Raw genomic sequence first — 21,889 nt, forward strand, 5'->3', positions numbered from 1 at the left:
CATTTTTAGTCGCGTGCAAGCGACTCTATAAGTCACTCCGTCGGTCGGTCGGTCGGTCGGTCGGTCTGTCGGTCTGTCCGTAACACTTTTGTGCTTGACCTTTTTGGTTAAGATCAAAGGTCTGTTGTTAATAGATGCTGTTCTTAGCTTTTTAAAGTGTAGTATCTGTTCCGGCAGATACTGCAAGCAAAAACCATATGTGGGGGTTTCCCCCACATATAAGACCTTGGTCAATGTAGGGGCAACCCTTCATACCAATTGTAACTATCCAGCTCCCCTACTACCCGGGGAGTTGGTCCCCATTTCCCCTTCACTCCTAACATTAAAAATCGGCCTTGTGTCTAATTTGCTCAGTGGGGGAGCAAATAAATACCCTTTTCTTGGCCTTTTGGCCAAGATCAAAGTGTAGTATCTGATCTTAGTACATGCTGTACTTATTGTGATATAAAGTGGGGGATCACTTTTTTGTATTAATTTAATGTAAAATGATCACCCACTTTACAACCAGTCAGTCTCAAAGCCATTCAAGCCATTCTCCAGATCATTCAAGTTGTTTTTGAAGGATTCCAGTCATTTCTTAAGCATTCAAGTCATTCTTAAGGTCATTCAATTCATCCTTAAATTCATTAAAGTCATTCTAAGTCATTTACTTTTTATTTATTTAAGTCATTTCAGACCATTTGTCGGTCATTTTAGTTTATCTTTAAGAATTTCATGTCAATCCTACTTTCACGCATTCATTCATTACACGAGAGCATGCGACTAATGGCTATCGGCCTTATTATTCCCACTAGTAGCTTTTGATTCACGACTGAGAACTACTATAGCATCACGACTTCCGCTCTTGCAAACACTCCAGATTGTCAAAATGTATTCGCCCGACATTTAATAGTTCTTTATATTTGGGGTTTTAACCAGGGAAAATCGCTGAAAAAGTGTACAAATTAAAGAAATGGAATTTTCCAGGTGAAGGTTGAACGACGGCATTACGAATATGTATGCGTAACGTAATATCTATGGGTTCATGTTTTAATTTTTTAGCCTTGCAGCAAATATGCCTTCATAGCTCAGGCGTTAACGCCAAAGAAAAAATAAATCGTAAGCTAAACGTTTTGGTTTCTATTCTTGGTGGTGGTGCACGAGTCATTTTTTTTTTTTTAATTTTTAAATCATTACTATATATTGGGTCCAATATAATTATAAATTCTAAATCTGCATTAATCAAACTATTATATTTAAGCGTATTTTACGACTGTGGAATGCCGGGTGGCCTGCTAGTACAATATATATAAATACATAGTTATGCATCTTATTTTAAATTTCTTATCCAGAATTTACCCCATATTAAAAAGGAAAACTAAAGAAAAGTCTGTATGATGTACATATCCGTGATGAAACGAAAATATCATATTCCAAAAATCATATAAAATCAAGTAGTAGTTCTATGAGTACCGAAACAGGTGACTGTCTCGCTCGCCATTTTGGAAAAATATCCAAATACGAGAAAGATAACGCAACAATAATTCGAAATTTTTTGATGGGCAGACGGGAAAAACGAGTCTTATATATTAAAAATTTCTTATAAAAATGAAAATACTTGACCAATTAACGTGATTTTTGGAATATGATATTTTCGTTTAGTTACCGGTACGTGCATTTTACAGATTTTTAAAAATAATTTGTTGTTTTTACACATATAAGGAAGCATGAATAAGAACATAGTTTTACGCTGAATCCATCCATCTACAAATATATAAAACAAAACTGTGCATATGAGTGCGATAGTTCGTTCCCTATTAACTCTTAGACGGCTGGGTCGTTTTTTTTTTTTTAAATTTCACACAAATGTACTCTAATAAATAATAAAAATAAAAATCCGAGAAAAGAAAGAACGGGCATTTTTGACTAAAGTTAACGCCTTATACAGCCCAACATCACAAGAGCATTGGGGAAGTTTTATTACCAAAGAAGAGGAAAGGCCCGAAATATAAAATCAACAGTAGGCTTTTTAATATGACAGGGGCGCGTTCAAAATAAATGATTCCGTTTAAAGTACAATTGAACCATGATACTTGACATTTGCATCTTAAACTTTAATTCAAGCCATTATATAGAAAAATTATTTGATAAAATCAACAATAGATTCTCTACAGTGCAATGTAGACTACAATGTATTATGTACTAAGTCACTGCAGGAAAGCATGTGAAGCTTCCCCCCAGTGCACCTCGGTAGGTCCCCAACAAAACCAAGCAATTAATCGAATTGATTGAAAAAAAAACGATCGATTTAACCAGTTTCGATGACAATAATATATGGAAGGGGGAAACATTCGTTGATCATCATTCAATCCTGGGCAACGTCGGATTTCGCTGCTAGTTTATATATCTAAGTGAAAATGAGAATGTGTGTGAGGACACCTTTCAATCTATATACTCAACGAATTTTTGATCTACAGACTCGAAATTTGGTGTATAGGGTATTCAGACACACGAAAAACCTTTAAATCAGTTTTCATCCGGAAAAAGTATTGCTAAGGTGTCAAAATTAAAAAAAATGGTACTTGGGGGTCACCGGATTTTTATCTGTTTGTCAACTCTTTCACGAGATTTAAAAACACTTTTTTTCTAAGAGCTTGGCAAGCTGATGTGATGGTTATCGTACTAGGCTCACTGTCTTTAGATTTTGGTTTCGATCTCAGCTCAAGTATTGTTTTTTTTTTATTTACAAGAAATGAACTGTTTTTAAAAAACATAATACTCGCATACATACGCCTTTGTTTTTGCTTCATTTTTTAAAAGGAATATAATGTTACGTTTAATACCGGGCAAAGCCGTATTCATCTTCTGGTGTATTATATTTTGAAATGAGTTATCTCATATCTTGGGTTTGGCTTTTTTTTACGTCACATCAACCGTATCGCAGTTATTTAATATCGAAACACAACACACCCGTTGGATAAGCTTCATTAAACATCAGTTGCTGTTTTATAGATGTCTGGACGATTTTGTATAATCATAGTATCATCGGAAAATCACAACGTTTCAGGGTACATTATAAAAATACCACAAAAATAAATACTAGACGAAATGAAAAAATAATTAAGAAAAAAAAAGAAAAGAAAAACGCACACACACACATAGACACAATGACAAAAAAAAAATTACGAGAAAAAGAAAAAAAAGGGCCGATATGCCGTAAAAAGAAAACAGTCTCATTGTGTATTACATGCCGTCGGCTCTCCTGTATTAACATGTACCCTGCCTCTTTATATATACGCGATATATCTGCACACAACATGAACACTCTAAGACTCTCTTACTAATATGAACCACAACAAATATACAACATCAGTCCTCTTCTAATAAGAACTATGCAACACAACCTTCAATATCCATGACAAATAGCACCCTACCTGAGAATTCTACCTTCCAACTTCTTGGCTTAACATTCACAGGCAATATGAACTGGAACAAATAAATTGAGAACCTTGCGAAGGCTGCTGCAAAGGAGGTGGGTTCCCCCTACCGTGCTAGAAGACAAATCACACCTGAGAGTATTCTGGATCTCTACAAGGCCACCATTCACCTGTGCATGAAATGTTGTTGCCACATCTGGGCTGATACATCTCTCTCTTGGATAGGGTACCAAAAAGAGTCTGTAATCTAATAGTTCTCACTTTGTCTACAAACCTCCAAGCTCTGTCCCATCGCCGCAATGTGGCATCCCTGTACCTGTTTTACAAGTATTTTAATGGAATGTGCTCTGATGAACTCCTTGCACTTGTGCCCCCTCGACGTACATATCATCGATAAACCCACTAAGCAAGGAAATCACATCTCTTCACTATTTAGGTCCTTAAATGCCAGAAAGCTTTTTACAAGGTGAAACGATAAAATTATCGCTTTACAAAAGACGACATGATTCCATTTCCGTTTGATGGAAACTTGTTTTCTTTTTTTTGGTGCAGACTATCGACTAGTTGGCCAATTGTGTTGAAAGTCAACACCAAAGTGTACCTGGATGTACTGAAGAGTGTTGTGATCCCCTGTTGCAATCAGGCAGAACCTGTGTGTGGCAGATGAACTCGGCGCCGGTCCACACGTCCAAAGAGACTTAGGTTTAGCTTTAGGAGTGCTACGACTTTGTACCCTTTACTCATTGACTCACTCCTTCTCACCCTAACCCTAACCCTAATCCTAACCCTAACTCCTTCTCCGATCTTAACCCGCTGAACTACTTCGTTTGGTCATACGTTGAGAACATCACCAACATGACATCCACTAGCACCAAAGCCAGCCTTATCGCTGCCATCCGCCGAGTATTCACCGAGCTCCCACCGACGCTTGTGGTAAACGTATTCTTCCAGTTCCAGACCCGTATCGATGCGATGATTGAGGCTGAAGGCAATCACATTGAATAGATGTCAGCTCTACTACATAATCAAGTTACCTAAATTAATATTATAAAAACAAAGTATTAAAATATAGATGTAGTATTGTTTTCTTTAGGGCGACACTGTACTCTAATAGATCCTTCCCCGAACAGCTAGACTTTGGAATTCCCTTTCTTGCTGTCTGCTTCCCCGACTGTACTGATATGCAGAAGTTTAAATGTAACGTAAACAAACATCTTATTAATCTTTCCTAGGCATGGTCCAATCAGTAACCCTTTACGTCCAAGTGGTGGTATGCCTTGTTAGGGGTGAACGTGAATAAAAAATAAAAAAAACTTAGCACACATACGTTACTGTTAACCACTTAGACACCGTCACTGCCCTGTTGTTGTACTAGAACAACAGTATACATAAAACGGTTAAACCTTAAATCACCTGTTGTTACAATTTAAAAATAAATCGTGTACTTCACAGCATGTGTTTTTTTCTCTCCACCTGAATTGATATATCGTCGCAAATCTAGCGCGAAATATAATATTTCAATCTCATTTCGTATTCGTACATGAGTCTATCGTAGTTGACCCGACTAACGTAGATGGCGAATCGCATAGTCAATTATCTTAAATCTTTACCGCCATATATCATATGCGTTTGGAACGTTGTTGTTGGACTCAAGTGTCATCTCGCTCCCGCATCCGTGACAGGCAAGATATAGTTTTATATGATCGCTATCTTGGCGCAACTCTAGACATCGTGTCGCAGATTCAGCTCATCTCATACATCACGCGTTGTTTGATCCAATGCGGCAGCGTACGACCGCATCCTACGTAAATAGAAGGCCGTTCTACAAAGGTCACGTGACCCGCTTACGTCACAGAATAAAGTACAATGGACAGGGTTAGGCGATAGACGACTATTACAAGAATCGCCAGGTTTCAGTTCCCCAAGAAACTGCCAAGGGATTTATAAAACTGGTGCAAAAGTGATTGTTTTTTTTAATTTTCCGAAATAAAAAATTAGTTTACATTTATTCGCATCTGGATACGTGCAATTAAAAGGAAATAGTTAAGTTTTATTTATTTATTTATTTATTTATTTATTTATTTTAAGTTGTACGAGGTGTCTACAATAAGTTTTCAGATTTTTTCGTATAGACACTTTTATGGATACTCATCTTGTGTGAGCGTGTCAATGCCCCTCGTCACATCCCCTTTCATATCCTCAATTGTCTCATAACGACAGACTCCAATTCTTTTCCTTGAGATTAGGGAATAAACAAAAGTCACAGGGAACAAGGTCTGGAGTATAGGGAGGGTGAGGAACTGGTTTGATGCTAATTTTGGTCAAACAGTCTGCGACCAAGATGGAGTTGTAGACTGCTGCATTGTCTGCATCTTCAATTATTCGGGAATAATTGTGTGCACAGATCCCACACTGACATCAAACTGTGCCCGTAATGTCTCTTTAAACACAAGACGGTCCTTATCCACGAAATTCTTTATTTGGCCAATCAATTCTGGTGTTCAGACTTCTTTACTCCTCCCACACTTTAGTATCAGCCCTTACAGACTCCTTGTCTTCCTTGAATCCCTTAAGCCACTCAAAAACTGATGTTCGATCCATAGAGACCGCTGAAAAGCAGTCTGAAATATCCCATACGTTTCGGTGGCATTTTTTTTCCAGGTTTAAAACATAATTTTATTGCATATCACTCTTTTGAAGTGTCTTCACGTCCAAGTTGCATTTTTGAAATTCACCAGCCGTGACAATCAGGTTTTAGTAAAGATTAAATTTAAACTCATGCTATAGCTTTTTCTTTTGAACCTGAAATCATAAAAATTGGTTAGCCTTCTCATAAGATGTATAACAATAAGATACTAATACTTGGCCTTCGGGGCAAGATCAAAGTGTAGCATCTGTTCCGGCAGATACTGCAGGCTATGACTAGCTATGACTAGCTATGACTAGCAAAGACCAGATGTGGGGGAAACCCCACATGCCTGACCATTAACCAGCTCCCATTTCCCACCTCTCGGGAGCTGGTCCCCTTTTTCCCTTCCCCCTCCCTTCACTCCTCACATTAAAAATCGGCCTTGTGCCTAATTTGCTCGGTGGGGGAGCAAATAAATACCATCTGTTCCGGCAGATGCTGCAAGCTATGACTAGCTATGACTAGCAAAGACCAGATGTGGGGACAACCCGACATGCCTGACCTTTAACCAGCTCCTATTTCCCACCTCTCGGGAGCTGGTCCCCTTTTCCCTTCCCCCTCCCTTCACTCCTCACATTAAAAATTGGCCTTGTGCCTAATTTGCTCGGTGGGGGAGCAAATAAATACCATCTGTTCCGGCAGATACTGCAAGCTATGACTAGCAAAGACCAGATGTGGGGGCAACCCCACATGCCTGACCTTTAACCAGCTCCCATTTCCCACCTCTCGGGAGCTGGTCCCCCCTTTCCCTTCCCCCTCCCTTCACTCCTCACATTAAAAATTGGCCTTATGCCTAATTGCTCGGTGGGGAAGCAAATAAATACCATCTGTTCCGGCAGATACTGCAAACTATGACTAGCTATGACTAGCTATGACTAGCAAAGACCAGATGTGGGGGCAACCCCACATGCTTCACCTTTAACCAGCTCCCATTTCCCACCTCTCGGGAGCTGGTCCCCTTTTTCCCTTCCCCCTCCCTTCACTCCTCACATTAAAAATCGGCCTTGTGCCTAATTTGCTCGGTGGGGGAGCAAATAAATACCATCTGTTCCGGCAGATACTGCAAGCAAAGACCATATGTGGGGGTAACTCCACATATCAGACCTTGGTCAATGTAGGGGCAACCCTTCATACCAATTGTCACTATCCAGCTCCCCTACTCCCCGGGGAGTTGGTCCCCATTTCCCCTTCACTCCTCACATTAAAAATCGGCCTTGTGCCTAATTTGCTCGGTGGGGGAGCAAATAAATACCATCTGTTCCGGCAGATGCTGCACTTCAATTTCTTGTTCTCTGTCATAGGAGAGAAATCCTTCACGACTGAGATAATTTTTATTTTTGTTCCTTTTCTCCACATTAAAAAACGACCCTGGTGTCTAACTCTGCCCCGTGGGGGGGGGCATTGTAAATAGAAACAATAAGATACTGAGTCTACGACAATTCTTAATGTCTGTAAAAAACAGTCTGGAAAATATTACAATCCTTCCCCCCCTTTTTTTTAGAAAGGTTCAAAAATGCAAAAAAAAAAAAAAAACAGCTTTGAATTTTGTTTATTTTTTTATTAAAAAAAATATTAAAAAAACGAAAACACAAAATTCTTAAAATATCGTTTAGTTTGATTAAATGAAAATATTTTTGTTAGTTTGGAAATCCAAGAAGTTTCTGTTGGTTGATTAAAAAGAGACTTCGAATTTATCATTATTTTTGTTGTAAAGTACCTTGACATTCAGTATAAATATAAAATGTAAGTTTCTTTAAAAAATGTCGTATTTTGCGTAAATATTTGTTAGTTTAAATGAGACGAAATTATTGATTGTTATTTTTGTAGAATATAAAAACTGTGATGTTTTAATGTTTTTAAATTTCATCCATTTTATAATTAAAAAAAAAAACGAAAACTCTAAATTCGTAAAAAAAAATAATTAAAAAAAATAAAAAAATAAGCGAAAACTCTAAATTCGTAAAAAAAAATAATTAAAAAAAAAACAAAAACGAAAACTCTAAATTCGTAAAAAATCGTTTGATTTGATTAAATAAAAATATCTTTGTTTGTTTGAGCACCCAAGAAGTCTCTGTTGGTTTTTATTTGTGTCTGTTTAAAAGATTTCGAATTTATTATTTATTGTTGTAAACGACCTTGACATTCGATATGGAGATAATATCTACGTTTCTTTAAAAAATGTCGTATTTTGAGTAAAGTTTTTTTAGTTTAAATGAGACGAAATTATTAGTTATAAATTTTTTTTTGTTGAAATTGTGATGTTTTAGTGTTTTTTCCCATTTTATCCAGTGTTATTTTATTTGTTTTAAAGCGAAGTTGTTAGTATATGGAGTTCTGTAATATAAATATAGCTGATGGTGCTCTGTAAAGTTCATACTTACCGGGGACTGCGATGTGCTGGTGAACGATTTTGATGTTTACTCAGCATATGGCAGTCTCTATAGCCGGGGGGTTTCTGTACTAGTGAGTCGCACTCTGTCTGCGACGGTTACACTTGTCCACGCGGACGCTCATGGGAGGTTGGTCGTGGTCGATGTTGCCGTTAAAAGCGGCGCGTTTCGGATCGTGGCAGTTTATGCGCCTAACATCCCCAGCGAGAGGGTATCCTTTTTTCGGCGGGTGGAGGTGTTTCTCTCTTCGGGTCCGGAGCGGGTAGTTTTAATGGGGGACTGGAATGCCATCCTGGACCCCAGCATAGATAAGGTCGGGGGGGTTAGAGGGTCGGGAGGGTGTGAAAGCAGCCTGTCTGACCTGATGGCCTCGTGCGATCTGGTCGATAGGTTCCGTCTGGATCACCCCGGGAGGGAGATGTGGACGTGGCAATCTAGCTCGGCCGCCTTTACAAGTTCATACTTGGACAGGATGTTAATTAGAAGGGGCGACACAGATTTCCTATCTTGTCCCACGTTCCACTGGTTAGGTCATTCGGACCACAAACTTGTTTTGGCCCGTTTGAAATTAGGTAATAGGCCTAGGTTGGCAGGCTACTGGAAGATGAACGCCTCCTTATTGGAGTCGGTCGACTTCCGGGAGCAGCTGACATTACTAATTCAGAGGGAGTTAGTGGGGGCGGTTACCGGGAGTAGATGGTGGGTTAATCTTAAGGCTACCATTAGGCGCTTTTGTGTCCAATACAGCCAACGCCTCGCGTTAACTAGGGCTCGGACCAAAAGGCACTTAGAGGATAGATTGACCCGGGCGGTGGCAGGGGGGGATTCCCTAGAACTAGCTCTAGTTAAGGGGGACCTCAATCGCTTGGCTAGCGAGCGATATGAAGGTCAGTTAATTAGGGCTAGGTTAGAAAGAGTTTCCAACGAAGCCGTGAACGTTGACGCTGTTGAGCGTAAGGCTGCCCTAAGACGTGGCTCGGACGGGTACATTCGGGAGGTGAATAACCTGGGAGGGCGTCCTCTCGTGTCGACACGGGAGATCTGCAATGGGTTTCGGCAACATTTGGAGGAGCGCTTCACCAAACTACCCAGACTCCGCGGCCAGGAGTTTGGCAGCTATTTAGCTGGCTCGCCCCGCCTTACTGCGGCCCGAGCGGCTAGCTGCGAGGGGATGGTTACGGAGCGTGAGGTCATTACTGCGTTGAAGCAGGTTGGCCGCAACAAATCTCCGGGGCTCGATGGTTTACCTTACGAACTGTTCTTGAGGCTGTCGCCCATGTTTGTGCCCCTTCTGACGGGCGTGTTTAACCACTGGTTTGCCCAGGACTCGATCCCGAGGCAGGTAACCAAAGGAGTGGTCACGCTTCTGAAGAAGGGGAACCAACATGGAGGGGGGAATCTAGATGACTATAGGCCCATCACTCTGCTTAACGCAGACTTCAAGATTTTGTCCCGCGTTCTTGCGAATCGACTGCAGGCTGTTATCGGCGACTTGGTCGAACCGGATCAGAACTACGCTGTGAAGGATCGATCGATTCAAAACAATCTGCACTTGATTCGCACGATCTTAGAGGGGGTAGAAGACGACACAGAAGCCGCGCTGATCAATTTAGATCAGTCCAAGGCGTTCGACAGGGTGGACCATGGGTTCCTGAGGGCTGTTGTGGAAACCGCCGGCTTTGGTCCGGACTTCCGCAAGTGGATCTCCGCCCTGTATCGTGATCCCGCGGTGGTGGTGCAAGTTAATGGTAGGTTGTCGGAGTCCTTTGGGGTCTCCCGGTCGGTGCGGCAGGGTTGTCCGCTGTCGCCTCTGCTTTATGTCCTGGCGTTGGAGCCCTTCCTTCGCAAATTAAGGGACGAGGCGGCGAGACCAGTCCTACGCGGCATAGCTCTGCCTGGCGGCAAAGTTGCCAGGGTGTCCGCGTACGCCGATGACGTCACCGTGTTCGTCGCACGACGAACCGACATTGAAGCGGTGGTAGAGGCGATCGCTGAGTATGAAGTTGTCACAGGGGCCGTGATCAATCGCAGCAAGTCCGTTGGCCTGCGGTTGGGCGCCTGGACCGGGGTAAACTCGCTTCCAGGTGCGTTCGGCTGGACAGATGGCCCAGTAAAGATCCTCGGTGTGTGGTTCGGGCCGGACCTCCAGCTGGACAAGAATTGGTCGGAAGTACAGACTAAGGTCGAGTCGTCAGTAGGGACTTGGATTCGGAGGAAATTGTCCTTGAAGGGTCGTGCGGAGGCATGTGCTACATACGTGTTTCCGCTGATCCTTTACCGTTTATCTGTTCTTCCCCTGCCTGCGGACCGCTGTAAGGCTTTAGAGCAACTCCTATTCAAACTTCTTTGGGTAGGAGGGAAGCCGTATGTCCGTAGACAGGTCTGTACACAGAAGCTTAGCGAGGGAGGCTTGGGGATGCCTGATCTGCTAAGTCACAAGCACGCAGAAAGATTGGCATTCCTGAGTCGGACACTGATGGAGGAAACGCCCTGGGTACCAGTCGTGGAGCAAGCTTTCCCACGGCTCATATCCAACCCTGCCGCTGAAGGTCGCAGAAGACCGGCGGGGGAAAGGTGTTTCCTGACCGAATGCCGAGCCGCCCTTAGGGCATTGCCGGGGTCCAGTGACCTTGCACGGCCTAGGTGGTTGCTATATAGGGATGTAGTGGAGGGGACTGCGAAAGACCCGCTGGTGGAGCGGCTACATCTGTCGAGGGGGGAAGTTCTCTCGCTGTGGAGTTGGGCGCCTGCCAGTAGCTACATCAACAACGCTGAATTTTCTATTACGTGGAGGCTAGTCCGAGACGCGCTGCCACTCTTTGGCAAACTAGCCAGGGACGATCATGATAGGGATTATTACTATCCCCCGTGCCCACGCTGCAATGATGAAGAGGAGGAGGAGACGAGAGAACACGCGTTCTTTCTTTGCAGCGGGGTGCGGAGTCTCTGGGAGTATGTCGAAGGGGTAACGGCTCGCATCGACCCCGAGCGGTCGGTGCCACTTGATTTAGCGTACGTAGTCGATAATGTGGATCCGCCGTTTGACAGGGAGAAACGGTTGGGGTTTCTAGCGATCCTAGCGGTGGCTAGGTTAGTGACGTGGGTTTCACGTCTGGACATTGTCTATAGGGGGCAGTCTGTTTCCGATCACGATCTGGTTGTTCGTTTTAAGCATCAACTTAAAACGAAAATCAGATGTGATTGGAAAAGATTGCCCCACATCGACTTTGATAGAAGATGGGTGCACAACACTAGTTTGTGCATCCGACGAGGCGCTAGATTTAAGTTCGTGTTTCCACCCTAGTGGTATTGGTCCTAGGGTGCTGAGGTTTCTTTTTTCTTGGAACCCAGCCCAATCAAGACAAGTAATATAAGGTTTACCTTATAATATTGGGTAGTTTTAAGGCTAGATAGGCAGTAACCACCAAGAGTGGATAGCTTGTGCTTTTTATAGGGCCTAGATTAGGGTAGTATGCGTGTGGATCCTGTTCCCATAGCTTTTTATTTTTTGATAGATTGGCACTAGGAGAGCTTCCAAAGATGCCCAAAAGTCCACTTGTTTTATTTTGTCCCAGGCCTATTTTGCCCATTACGTACATTATCTTGGAAGACGCCATCCATCCCTATTATCCCCGACCCTAATTTATTTTCCATACATGCCCCTAGTTCCTCCACTCCCCTTTAGGGAACGACCTGCTTGCTTTCACCCTTTCCCCCTGGGGGAAGAGGACCGGAAGACAGTGGGCGTTTCATATGACAGACCAGCCGTTAGGTAGGGAGGGTCCCCTTACTAACCCGCCCCCATAGGCATTTTGTTAATTTATTTTCTTTTTATTTCTTTTTGGGTGTATTCTAGCTTGCCCCCCTCCCCATCATCTCACCCCCATTACAAAAAAAAAAAAAAAAAAAAAAAAAAAAAAATTAAAACTCTTTAGTTTGTAGATATTTTTTCCTTTTAATTTCTTGTATATAATGTTATATGTTCTTCTTTTATCACAGCGTGAATGTCGCCTGCCATCCCGTAAGCTGGGGAGCTGTTATTTTAAGTAGGTCCGGGTAAGAATGTTAGGCGAAACAGTGTATGATAGAAACTCTAGTGTAGGTTTTATAATAAAGTACTTGCTATCTTACGCAAGTCTAGCTAAGGACTAGAAAAGACCCCTTTTTTCCCCACTCCCCCTTACTGGCCTTTGTGCCTAAGCTTCTTCGTACCCCAAATGAGGCCTTGGCAGTAGATAATGCCAAGGCCGGGGACGAAGGGCTAAATATCATACTTACCGGGGACTGCGATGTGCTGGTGAACGATTTTGATGTTTACTCAGCATATGGCAGTCTCTATAGCCGGGGGGTTTCTGTACTAGTGAGTCGCACTCTGTCTGCGACGGTTACACTTGTCCACGCGGACGCTCATGGGAGGTTGGTCGTGGTCGATGTTGCCGTTAAAAGCGGCGCGTTTCGGATCGTGGCAGTTTATGCGCCTAACATCCCCAGCGAGAGGGTATCCTTTTTTCGGCGGGTGGAGGTGTTTCTCTCTTCGGGTCCGGAGCGGGTAGTTTTAATGGGGGACTGGAATGCCATCCTGGACCCCAGCATAGATAAGGTCGGGGGGGTTAGAGGGTCGGGAGGGTGTGAAAGCAGCCTGTCTGACCTGATGGCCTCGTGCGATCTGGTCGATAGGTTCCGTCTGGATCACCCCGGGAGGGAGATGTGGACGTGGCAATCTAGCTCGGCCGCCTTTACAAGTTCATACTTGGACAGGATGTTAATTAGAAGGGGCGACACAGATTTCCTATCTTGTCCCACGTTCCACTGGTTAGGTCATTCGGACCACAAACTTGTTTTGGCCCGTTTGAAATTAGGTAATAGGCCTAGGTTGGCAGGCTACTGGAAGATGAACGCCTCCTTATTGGAGTCGGTCGACTTCCGGGAGCAGCTGACATTACTAATTCAGAGGGAGTTAGTGGGGGCGGTTACCGGGAGTAGATGGTGGGTTAATCTTAAGGCTACCATTAGGCGCTTTTGTGTCCAATACAGCCAACGCCTCGCGTTAACTAGGGCTCGGACCAAAAGGCACTTAGAGGATAGATTGACCCGGGCGGTGGCAGGGGGGGATTCCCTAGAACTAGCTCTAGTTAAGGGGGACCTCAATCGCTTGGCTAGCGAGCGATATGAAGGTCAGTTAATTAGGGCTAGGTTAGAAAGAGTTTCCAACGAAGCCGTGAACGTTGACGCTGTTGAGCGTAAGGCTGCCCTAAGACGTGGCTCGGACGGGTACATTCGGGAGGTGAATAACCTGGGAGGGCGTCCTCTCGTGTCGACACGGGAGATCTGCAATGGGTTTCGGCAACATTTGGAGGAGCGCTTCACCAAACTACCCAGACTCCGCGGCCAGGAGTTTGGCAGCTATTTAGCTGGCTCGCCCCGCCTTACTGCGGCCCGAGCGGCTAGCTGCGAGGGGATGGTTACGGAGCGTGAGGTCATTACTGCGTTGAAGCAGGTTGGCCGCAACAAATCTCCGGGGCTCGATGGTTTACCTTACGAACTGTTCTTGAGGCTGTCGCCCATGTTTGTGCCCCTTCTGACGGGCGTGTTTAACCACTGGTTTGCCCAGGACTCGATCCCGAGGCAGGTAACCAAAGGAGTGGTCACGCTTCTGAAGAAGGGGAACCAACATGGAGGGGGGAATCTAGATGACTATAGGCCCATCACTCTGCTTAACGCAGACTTCAAGATTTTGTCCCGCGTTCTTGCGAATCGACTGCAGGCTGTTATCGGCGACTTGGTCGAACCGGATCAGAACTACGCTGTGAAGGATCGATCGATTCAAAACAATCTGCACTTGATTCGCACGATCTTAGAGGGGGTAGAAGACGACACAGAAGCCGCGCTGATCAATTTAGATCAGTCCAAGGCGTTCGACAGGGTGGACCATGGGTTCCTGAGGGCTGTTGTGGAAACCGCCGGCTTTGGTCCGGACTTCCGCAAGTGGATCTCCGCCCTGTATCGTGATCCCGCGGTGGTGGTGCAAGTTAATGGTAGGTTGTCGGAGTCCTTTGGGGTCTCCCGGTCGGTGCGGCAGGGTTGTCCGCTGTCGCCTCTGCTTTATGTCCTGGCGTTGGAGCCCTTCCTTCGCAAATTAAGGGACGAGGCGGCGAGACCAGTCCTACGCGGCATAGCTCTGCCTGGCGGCAAAGTTGCCAGGGTGTCCGCGTACGCCGATGACGTCACCGTGTTCGTCGCACGACGAACCGACATTGAAGCGGTGGTAGAGGCGATCGCTGAGTATGAAGTTGTCACAGGGGCCGTGATCAATCGCAGCAAGTCCGTTGGCCTGCGGTTGGGCGCCTGGACCGGGGTAAACTCGCTTCCAGGTGCGTTCGGCTGGACAGATGGCCCAGTAAAGATCCTCGGTGTGTGGTTCGGGCCGGACCTCCAGCTGGACAAGAATTGGTCGGAAGTACAGACTAAGGTCGAGTCGTCAGTAGGGACTTGGATTCGGAGGAAATTGTCCTTGAAGGGTCGTGCGGAGGCATGTGCTACATACGTGTTTCCGCTGATCCTTTACCGTTTATCTGTTCTTCCCCTGCCTGCGGACCGCTGTAAGGCTTTAGAGCAACTCCTATTCAAACTTCTTTGGGTAGGAGGGAAGCCGTATGTCCGTAGACAGGTCTGTACACAGAAGCTTAGCGAGGGAGGCTTGGGGATGCCTGATCTGCTAAGTCACAAGCACGCAGAAAGATTGGCATTCCTGAGTCGGACACTGATGGAGGAAACGCCCTGGGTACCAGTCGTGGAGCAAGCTTTCCCACGGCTCATATCCAACCCTGCCGCTGAAAGTCGCAGAAGACCGGCGGGGGAAAGGTGTTTCCTGACCGAATGCCGAGCCGCCCTTAGGGCATTGCCGGGGTCCAGTGACCTTGCACGGCCTAGGTGGTTGCTATATAGGGATGTAGTGGAGGGGACTGCGAAAGACCCGCTGGTGGAGCGGCTACATCTGTCGAGGGGGGAAGTTCTCTCGCTGTGGAGTTGGGCGCCTGCCAGTAGCTACATCAACAACGCTGAATTTTCTATTACGTGGAGGCTAGTCCGAGACGCGCTGCCACTCTTTGGCAAACTAGCCAGGGACGATCATGATAGGGATTATTACTATCCCCCGTGCCCACGCTGCAATGATGAAGAGGAGGAGGAGACGAGAGAACACGCGTTCTTTCTTTGCAGCGGGGTGCGGAGTCTCTGGGAGTATGTCGAGGGGGTAACGGCTCGCATCGACCCCGAGCAGTCGGTGCCACTTGATTTAGCGTACGTAGTCGATAATGTGGATCCGCCGTTTGACAGGGAGAAACGGTTGGGGTTTCTAGCGATCCTAGCGGTGGCTAGGTTAGTGACGTGGGTTTCACGTCTGGACATTGTCTATAGGGGGCAGTCTGTTTCCGATCACGATCTGGTTGTTCGTTTTAAGCATCAACTTAAAACGAAAATCAGATGTGATTGGAAAAGATTGCCCCACATCGACTTTGATAGAAGATGGGTGCACAACACTAGTTTGTGCATCCGACGAGGCGCTAGATTTAAGTTCGTGTTTCCACCCTAGTGGTATTGGTCCTAGGGTGCTGAGGTTTCTTTTTTCTTGGAACCCAGCCCAATCAAGACAAGTAATATAAGGTTTACCTTATAATATTGGGTAGTTTTAAGGCTAGATAGGCAGTAACCACCAAGAGTGGATAGCTTGTGCTTTTTATAGGGCCTAGATTAGGGTAGTATGCGTGTGGATCCTGTTCCCATAGCTTTTTATTTTTTGATAGATTGGCACTAGGAGAGCTTCCAAAGATGCCCAAAAGTCCACTTGTTTTATTTTGTCCCAGGCCTATTTTGCCCATTACGTACATTATCTTGGAAGACGCCATCCATCCCTATTATCCCCGACCCTAATTTATTTTCCATACATGCCCCTAGTTCCTCCACTCCCCTTTAGGGAACGACCTGCTTGCTTTCACCCTTTCCCCCTGGGGGAAGAGGACCGGAAGACAGTGGGCGTTTCATATGACAGACCAGCCGTTAGGTAGGGAGGGTCCCCTTACTAACCCGCCCCCATAGGCATTTTGTTAATTTATTTTCTTTTTATTTCTTTTTGGGTGTATTCTAGCTTGCCCCCCTCCCCATCATCTCACCCCCATTACAAAAAAAAAAAAAAAAAAAAAAAAAAAAATTAAAACTCTTTAGTTTGTAGATATTTTTTCCTTTTAATTTCTTGTATATAATGTTATATGTTCTTCTTTTATCACAGCGTGAATGTCGCCTGCCATCCCGTAAGCTGGGGAGCTGTTATTTTAAGTAGGTCCGGGTAAGAATGTTAGGCGAAACAGTGTATGATAGAAACTCTAGTGTAGGTTTTATAATAAAGTACTTGCTATCTTACGCAAGTCTAGCTAAGGACTAGAAAAGACCCCTTTTTTCCCCACTCCCCCTTACTGGCCTTTGTGCCTAAGCTTCTTCGTACCCCAAATGAGGCCTTGGCAGTAGATAATGCCAAGGCCGGGGACGAAGGGCTAAATATCATACTTACCGGGGACTGCGATGTGCTGGTGAACGATTTTGATGTTTACTCAGCATATGGCAGTCTCTATAGCCGGGGGGTTTCTGTACTAGTGAGTCGCACTCTGTCTGCGACGGTTACACTTGTCCACGCGGACGCTCATGGGAGGTTGGTCGTGGTCGATGTTGCCGTTAAAAGCGGCGCGTTTCGGATCGTGGCAGTTTATGCGCCTAACATCCCCAGCGAGAGGGTATCCTTTTTTCGGCGGGTGGAGGTGTTTCTCTCTTCGGGTCCGGAGCGGGTAGTTTTAATGGGGGACTGGAATGCCATCCTGGACCCCAGCATAGATAAGGTCGGGGGGGTTAGAGGGTCGGGAGGGTGTGAAAGCAGCCTGTCTGACCTGATGGCCTCGTGCGATCTGGTCGATAGGTTCCGTCTGGATCACCCCGGGAGGGAGATGTGGACGTGGCAATCTAGCTCGGCCGCCTTTACAAGTTCATACTTGGACAGGATGTTAATTAGAAGGGGCGACACAGATTTCCTATCTTGTCCCACGTTCCACTGGTTAGGTCATTCGGACCACAAACTTGTTTTGGCCCGTTTGAAATTAGGTAATAGGCCTAGGTTGGCAGGCTACTGGAAGATGAACGCCTCCTTATTGGAGTCGGTCGACTTCCGGGAGCAGCTGACATTACTAATTCAGAGGGAGTTAGTGGGGGCGGTTACCGGGAGTAGATGGTGGGTTAATCTTAAGGCTACCATTAGGCGCTTTTGTGTCCAATACAGCCAACGCCTCGCGTTAACTAGGGCTCGGACCAAAAGGCACTTAGAGGATAGATTGACCCGGGCGGTGGCAGGGGGGGATTCCCTAGAACTAGCTCTAGTTAAGGGGGACCTCAATCGCTTGGCTAGCGAGCGATATGAAGGTCAGTTAATTAGGGCTAGGTTAGAAAGAGTTTCCAACGAAGCCGTGAACGTTGACGCTGTTGAGCGTAAGGCTGCCCTAAGACGTGGCTCGGACGGGTACATTCGGGAGGTGAATAACCTGGGAGGGCGTCCTCTCGTGTCGACACGGGAGATCTGCAATGGGTTTCGGCAACATTTGGAGGAGCGCTTCACCAAACTACCCAGACTCCGCGGCCAGGAGTTTGGCAGCTATTTAGCTGGCTCGCCCCGCCTTACTGCGGCCCGAGCGGCTAGCTGCGAGGGGATGGTTACGGAGCGTGAGGTCATTACTGCGTTGAAGCAGGTTGGCCGCAACAAATCTCCGGGGCTCGATGGTTTACCTTACGAACTGTTCTTGAGGCTGTCGCCCATGTTTGTGCCCCTTCTGACGGGCGTGTTTAACCACTGGTTTGCCCAGGACTCGATCCCGAGGCAGGTAACCAAAGGAGTGGTCACGCTTCTGAAGAAGGGGAACCAACATGGAGGGGGGAATCTAGATGACTATAGGCCCATCACTCTGCTTAACGCAGACTTCAAGATTTTGTCCCGCGTTCTTGCGAATCGACTGCAGGCTGTTATCGGCGACTTGGTCGAACCGGATCAGAACTACGCTGTGAAGGATCGATCGATTCAAAACAATCTGCACTTGATTCGCACGATCTTAGAGGGGGGTAGAAGACGACACAGAAGCCGCGCTGATCAATTTAGATCAGTCCAAGGCATTCGACAGGGTGGACCATGGGTTCCTGAGGGCTGTTGTGGAAACCGCCGGCTTTGGTCCGGACTTCCGCAAGTGGATCTCCGCCCTGTATCGTGATCCCGCGGTGGTGGTGCAAGTTAATGGTAGGTTGTCGGAGTCCTTTGGGGTCTCCCGGTCGGTGCGGCAGGGTTGTCCGCTGTCGCCTCTGCTTTATGTCCTGGCGTTGGAGCCCTTCCTTCGCAAATTAAGGGACGAGGCGGCGAGACCAGTCCTACGCGGCATAGCTCTGCCTGGCGGCAAAGTTGCCAGGGTGTCCGCGTACGCCGATGACGTCACCGTGTTCGTCGCACGACGAACCGACATTAAAGCGGTGATAGAGGCGATCGCTGAGTATGAAGTTGTCACAGGGGCCGTGATCAATCGCAGCAAGTCCGTTGGCCTGCGGTTGGGCGCCTGGACCGGGGTAAACTCGCTTCCAGGTGCGTTCGGCTGGACAGATGGCCCAGTAAAGATCCTCGGTGTGTGGTTCGGGCCGGCCCTCCAGCTGGACAAGAATTGGTCGGAAGTACAAACTAAGGTCGAGTCGTCAGTAGGGACTTGGATTCGGAGGAAATTGTCCTTGAAGGGTCGTGCAGAGGCATGTGCTACATACGTGTTTCCGCTGATCCTTTACCGTTTATCTGTTCTTCCCCTGCCTGCGGACCGCTGTAAGGCTTTAGAGCAACTCCTATTCAAACTTCTTTGGGTAGGAGGAAAGCCGTATGTCCGTAGACAGGTCTGTACACAGAAGCTTAGCGAGGGAGGCTTGGGGATGCCTGATCTGCTAAGTCACAAGCACGCAGAAAGATTGGCATTCCTGAGTCGGACACTGATGGAGGAAACGCCCTGGGTACCAGTCGTGGAGCAAGCTTTCCCACGGCTCATATCCAACCCTGCCGCTGAAGGTCGCAGAAGACCGGCGGGGGAAAGGTGTTTCCTGACCGAATGCCGAGCCGCCCTTAGGGCATTGCCGGGGTCCAGTGACCTTGCACGGCCTAGGTGGTTGCTATATAGGGATGTAGTGGAGGGGACTGCAAAAGACCCGCTGGTGGAGCGGCTACATCTGTCGAGGGGGGAAGTTCTCTCGCTGTGGAGTTGGGCGCCTGCCAGTAGCTATATTAACAATGCTGAATTTTCGCTTACGTGGAGGCTAGTCCGAGACGCGCTGCCACTCTTCGGCAAACTAGCCAGGGACGATCATGATAGGGATTATTACTATCCCCCGTGCCCACGCTGCAATGATGAAGAAGAGGAGGAAACGAGAGAACACGCGTTCTTTCTTTGCAGCGGGGTGCGGAGTCTCTGGGAGTATGTCGAGGGGGTAACGGCTCGCATCGACCCCGAGCAGTCGGTGCCACTTGATTTAGCGTACGTAGTCGATAATGTGGATCCGCCGTTTGACAGGGAGAAACGGTTGGGGTTTCTAGCGATCCTAGCGGTGGCTAGGTTAGTGACGTGGGTTTCACGTCTGGACATTGTCTATAGGGGGCAGTCTGTTTCCGATCACGATCTGGTTGTTCGTTTTAAGCATCAACTTAAAACGAAAATCAGATGTGATTGGAAAAGATTGCCCCACATCGACTTTGATAGAAGATGGGTGCACAACACTAGTTTGTGCATCCGGCGTGGCGCTAGATTTAAGTTCGTGTTTCCACCCTAGTGGTATTGGTCCTAGGGTGCTGAGGTTTCTTTTTTCTCGGAACCCAGCCCAATCAAGACAAGTAATATAAGGTTTACCTTATAATATTGGGTAGTTTTAAGGCTAGATAGGCAGTAACCACCAAGAGTGGATAGCTCGTGCTTTTTATAGGGCCTAGATTAGGGTAGTATGCGTGTGGATCCTGTTCCCATAGCTTTTTATTTTTTGATAGATTGGCACTAGGAGAGCTTCCAAAGATGCCCAAAAGTCCACTTGTTTTATTTTGTCCCAGGCCTATTTTGCCCATTACGTACATTATCTTGGAAGACGCCATCCATCCCTATTATCCCCAACCCTAATTTATTTTCCATACATGTCCCTAGTTCCTCCACTCCCCTTTAGGGAACGACCTGCTTGCTTTCACCCTTTCCCCCCGGGGGAAGAGGACCGGAAGACAGTGGGCGTTTCATATGACAGACCAGCCGTTAGGTAGGGAGGGTCCCCTTACTAACCCGCCCCATAGGCATTTTGTTAATTTGTTTTCTTTTTCTTTCTTTTTGGGTGTATTTTAGCTTGCCCCCCTCCCCATCATCTCACCCCCATTACAAAAAAAAAAAAAAAAAAAAAAAAATTAAAACTCTTTAGTTTGTAGATATTTTTCCTTTTAATTTCTTGTATATAATGTTATATGTTCTTCTTTTATCACAGCGTGAATGTCGCCTGCCATCCCGTAAGCTGGGGAGCTGTTATTTTAAGTAGGTCCGGGTAAGAATGTTAGGCGAAACAGTGCGTGATAGAAACTCTAGTATAGGTTTTATAATAAAGTACTTGCTATCTTGCGCAAGTCTAGCTAAGGACTAGAAAAGACCCCTTTTTTCCCCCACTCCCCCTTACTGGCCTTTGTGCCTAAGCTTCTTCGTACCCCAAATGAGGCCTTGGCAGTAGATAATGCCAAGGCCGGGGACGAAGGGCTAAATATAATACTTACCGGGGACTGCGATGTGCTGGTGAACGATTTTGATGTTTACTCAGCATATGGCAGTCTCTATAGCCGGGGGGTTTCTGTACTAGTGAGTCGCACTCTGTCTGCGACGGTTACACTTGTCCACGCGGACGCTCATGGGAGGTTGGTCGTGGTCGATGTTGCCGTTAAAAGCGGCGCGTTTCGGATCGTGGCAGTTTATGCGCCTAACATCCCCAGCGAGAGGGTATCCTTTTTTCGGCGGGTGGAGGTGTTTCTCTCTTCGGGTCCGGAGCGGGTAGTTTTAATGGGGGACTGGAATGCCATCCTGGACCCCAGCATAGATAAGGTCGGGGGGGTTAGAGGGTCGGGAGGGTGTGAAAGCAGCCTGTCTGACCTGATGGCCTCGTGCGATCTGGTCGATAGGTTCCGTCTGGATCACCCCGGGAGGGAGATGTGGACGTGGCAATCTAGCTCGGCCGCCTTTACAAGTTCATACTTGGACAGGATGTTAATTAGAAGGGGCGACACAGATTTCCTATCTTGTCCCACGTTCCACTGGTTAGGTCATTCGGAC

At 46.5% G+C, this 21,889-nt stretch overlaps 1 pseudogene; it reads left to right on the top strand.

Annotated features, from left to right (window-relative positions):
* Window positions 1-371: 371 nt before the first annotated feature.
* On the top strand, window positions 372-498 carry LOC145255939 (U2 spliceosomal RNA; annotated as a pseudogene).
* The last annotated feature ends 21,391 nt before the right edge of the window (window positions 499-21,889 follow it).

Source organism: Euprymna scolopes, chromosome 31 (genome assembly GCF_053919585.1).
Source record: "Euprymna scolopes isolate OS-2025 chromosome 31, ASM5391958v1, whole genome shotgun sequence".
Taxonomy (NCBI): domain Eukaryota; kingdom Metazoa; phylum Mollusca; class Cephalopoda; order Sepiida; family Sepiolidae; genus Euprymna; species Euprymna scolopes.